The sequence below is a fragment of the Peromyscus californicus genome, unplaced genomic scaffold (assembly GCF_007827085.1).
Source record: "Peromyscus californicus insignis strain IS unplaced genomic scaffold, ASM782708v3 Scaffold_23__1_contigs__length_62951481, whole genome shotgun sequence".
Lineage (NCBI taxonomy): Eukaryota > Metazoa > Chordata > Mammalia > Rodentia > Cricetidae > Peromyscus > Peromyscus californicus.
This window is the reverse complement of record NW_026294534.1, coordinates 46,636,741-46,641,270: the sequence shown is the minus strand read 5'-3', so window position 1 is coordinate 46,641,270 and position 4,530 is coordinate 46,636,741. Positions and strand designations below refer to the sequence as shown.

Genomic DNA, 4,530 nt, shown 5'->3' with positions numbered 1-4,530 from the left:
CATGACCTCTGATAAGAATTGTTAAAGTAGAGAAAATGAGTGTATAAGGCACATAACAAGTACAATTTTATTTCTAGAAAGATTTTATGGCATTAAAAATACAATAATTAAAAAAATCAAATCAAGATGCTGACAGTTTTTTCTTCAATTTATTTTTTTATAAAAGGTATATTATGAAAATAATACATAGATGCAGATATATTTCTGATATATCCATTTGTAACATAGAGAAATCAAAATTATAAAACAAAACATTACTAAGCAGTATAGAAATATAATGGATGGTAATGACAAAGTTATCTAGTTTATGAAAGAATACTTTATTGTAATGTCAAGGCTCTTTTTGTTTACTCCCCAAGTGCATCATGGCATATATAATTAAAATATAAAGTCACTTTATATGTTGTTTGAATCTTAGATAGTTTTTTAATAAAAAACCCAGAGTCAGATATTAGGGTGAAAGCTGAAAGATCAGAGAAGCAGAGCAAGCCACAGCCACCACCAACTCCATGAATCCTCTAACTGAAATCCTCTGAGTCCTCATCCGAAAGTGTCTCAGCTGAACTGCTTTAGTTCCTGTTTCCTCACACCTTACATACCTCTGTCCAGCCATATCACTTCCTGGGATTAAAGGCCTGTGTGCTTCCCAGTAGTGGGATTAAAGGTGTGTGCCACCACTACATGGCTCTGTTTCCAGTGTGGCCTTGAACTCGAAGAGATCCAGTTGGATCTCTGCCTCCCAAGTAATAGGATTAAGGGTGTGTGCCACCACTGTCTGGCCTCTATGTCTAATCTAGTGGCCAGCTCTGTCCTCGGATCCCCAGGCAAGTTTATTAGGGTATACAATATATCACTACATTTATATGCTTTAAGATTTGCATAAATGAAATTATGTGGTATGAATTTCTCTGTAAGTTGTTCATAAGTTGTTGGAAACCCCCAAAGAACTCAGGCTATTGCCAAGGTTATTGGTTGCTCTCCACAAACTGATGGTGAGGCTCTCTTGCTGAAGAGAACACCAACACATCTCATTGAACATGGAGAAGTTGAGCAGCTGTGATCTGCTGTAGTCCTGGTTTTACAAAGCCTTGGGAACAGCAAAGAGAATTTACCCCTCCAGGATGCAGCTCCAGGGGGTAAATTCCATGGTGTCAGTACACTCTTACCTAATTTTGGGTTTCTCAGTAATCCAATGCTGTTCTATTAAATATCATGAATTAATCCCTATGGACTAGTTAGTGTTCATGATACTGGAAGGTACTCTCCATGCTACCAGAGGAGGAAGCTGAATACCAACCCAGCTACAAACCCTTCACCCCTATGGGCTAGTGCCTTTGGTACAGGAAGGCACTCTGCATGCTACCAAAGGAGAAAAGTAAACACTATCCCAGCTACAAACCCTTCTATCTACAGTGGTCACCTGCCTTCACAGTATGCTGGTGTAATAGTGGTATAACAGTTGCGGGAGTAACCAACCACCATCTGATTGTTTCTAGAAATTCCTTTTGTTGTTTTTATTTTTTATTTGTCCAGTTAATTTGGGGGAATGATGTCTCTGTGTAGCTATGGCTAGCTTAGGAATTGCTCTGTAGGCCCAGTTTACCTTGAAATCATGATTTACCTGCCTCAGCTTCAAGAACTATGACTAAGGTCATTCACTACCACACTCAGCTGAGAAAAATCTTTGTTAAATTCATGCATATCTTTATTACTAGGATGCTGCTACTTTATGTATGCGGAGCTAGATGTCTTATTTTCATTCTGTGTTTTATAAAATTATTGACTATCACCTAGTACTGATGACATCCCTTAAAATGTAGTGGAAAATACCTCACTGTAACAGTTTAATTACATATATCAATTCCAATAGCTTAATGATTATAAACAAAATGAGTGCCACCAATTCCATATCAGCAAAGGGTATACACCTTGAGAAAAAACAAACAAACAAGCAAGTGTAAGTCAGTTCAATGGAGCTAGAGGGCAGTCCTAAAAAGGTTAAAATAAGGCACTACATGGATATCAAAGTCATTGTCAAACACATTAATTTTCAATTTAAGAAAACTACATGGACCATCACATTTCAATGAGGAGCTAAAATTTATAAAACTAGTTGAAGATAAAATGAGTCTAGACCTTGTTCCCTTGACTAGTAGACCACGAAAATGCTGAGGGCAATATTATAATGGTCTGCTGCTGTGGTCCTGGTTTCACAAAGCCCTGGGAACAGGAAGGAGAATTTCACTCCTCCAGGATGCAGCTCCAGGGGGAAATGCCATAGTGTCTGCACAGTCTTACATAATCTTGGACGTCCCAGTAATCCAAAGCAGTCCTATTAAATATTCATAATTTGGGATGGAAACTCCATACTCGGTCATGGGAAGAAAACTCGGTAAACAAAACAAAACAAAAATTTAACTACAGGGCTTGCCAATATCTAAAATAATTTTTAAAAGTAGAGGTCAGGAGAAATTATGAACAAAAAAGAGAGCCACAGAGATGAAAGCATGTATCTAGCAAAATTCAGTCTAGAACCTTATGATGATGCTGTGGTACCAGAGTTTAGTTCTATTTGGAAAGTGGCCTTCTTACGTCTTCCATTTACATATGCTTAATTTCTCAACTACATCCAGTGTAAAATATAATTGGCTTGTTCCAGTGATTCCTTACCATTTAAAACACTAGGAAACAGTAGCATTTATGTGTGGTTTTTGGTGAATGAATGAACAAAGACGTAAAGATATGTACAAAAAATTCCTCTTTTGCAACTCAGAACTCATTAGTAAGTATGAGTTTTGATATGTATCAGAAGGGATATGATACTCGATGCAATTCAAAGTGATGATGATATTGGTGGTAAGACTGGTTTTAAGAACTATGGTGATATTTTATTTGTACTGAAATGTGATTTTATTTGTATGTTAATAAATAAAGTTGCCTGGGGGTCAGAGCTAATAACAAGCCATAGCAGAAGCCAGGCGGTGGTGGCACACACCTTTAATCCTGATCACATGATAGGCAGATCTCTGTGTGTTCAAGGATACAGCCAGCATGGAGACACATGCCTTTAATCTCAATACCAACCACAGAGACCTGGAGGTCTGTATAGACAGGCAGTGACGAAGAAGAGGTCATGTGGTTGGGTTTACAACCAATGAGAAGGCAGAACAGAAAGTCAATGAGGACAGATACACAGGAAGGAGGTCTCTTGCTGAGGGGAAGGACGACAGTGGCAGTAAAGGGTAAGAAAGGCGGTTTTAAGTCTCAGCTCTTAGCTTACTGCTCTGACCTCTTGGGCCTTTAACTCTGCATTTGGCTCTGTGTTTCTTATTTAATAAGACGGTTACACCTACAAAGAACAACAGAGCTGATTCTGTAAAACCTGCAGCACACAGGAAAGGAGCTTCAAGAAAGGAGATGTTTTCATTGAGTACAGCTGTGCCTTGTTCCTAAGCTAACACAAGGTCTGTTTTTTGGAATAGAGAACTGACATACAGATACGATGGAGGAATAGGCTGTAACAATGACTAGATGTAATATGTGAAGATTATTATTATAGAGAAAAGATATTTTTAATAGAGAAAAGGATTTTAACAGTATATTAAAATACTTTGGAGTTGATAGAGCCTGTTGAAAAAAAGCAGAGATGATTTTTTTTTTTGAGATGGTTAAGATGGCTACCATGGGTAGTGTATTTGTGGGACCCAACATTAAGAAAAGAACATACTGGGTTAGGCTTGTATAATATTCCATAGAGCAGCAAGTGAATGAAGAGTCTGAGGGGGCCACAGGAAGAAGAGATGGACATGATATTATATAGAAACTTGGGCAGAGTGCCATGGTGGAATAACTCCCTGACTGAAAATGAGATGAGAGAGGGATTGGAGATGACTAGAAGCAGTATTGACTTGGACTTTCAAGGATATAGAGGCCTGAGGCAAAATGTACTTGGTAACGTTTTACTTGGGGATGACATCTTAGAGAAGCAATAATGAGGGTAAATGGATGACAAACAGAGAAGGAATATGAAATAAAACACTAGGTGGTCGCAGCTTTATAAGAAACACAGATGGTTGCTCATTCGCACTCGAATTTTTTGGAAAGTCGACATGGAATCACTTTGGCGTGTAACCATCGAATAGGGGCAGGACAAGATTGAAGTAGATTTTCTTTGTAGCCACCTGCTACCTCCCATCTTCCATCAGTCCAAGTTTGTCCCACAGAGCATTAATTTTCAAATACTTATGAGTATGTTCCCCAAGGTTTTGGTCCATCTTTAATGCATCCAAATCCACAGATAGATCTGAATGCATCTGAATTTCAAGATGAGTCCGCTATCTGCCGTTAGAAAGCTCCCTCTGTCTGTTTGACTGCCTCAGGAACTGTTTAGGAGAGTCATTATAATTGCCTGGACTTGATAGTTGTATCTTTTAATGGCTGATAAGCATCTGGAAGGCCCCAGGTGGGAGGTTAGAAGTGTACAGAGAGGTATTAGATATGTAGAGTGACTCTCAAGAAGTCTGAGCACTG

The 4,530-nt window shown here is 38.6% G+C and overlaps 1 non-coding gene across 1 annotated transcript; it reads left to right on the top strand.

Annotated features, from left to right (window-relative positions):
- The first annotated feature begins 2,693 nt into the window (after positions 1-2,693).
- Positions 2,694-2,819, top strand: LOC128119533 (small nucleolar RNA SNORA40). Its single transcript, XR_008221563.1, has one exon. It is a non-coding gene; the product is annotated as a small nucleolar RNA SNORA40 (small nucleolar RNA).
- Positions 2,820-4,530: the final 1,711 nt, after the last annotated feature.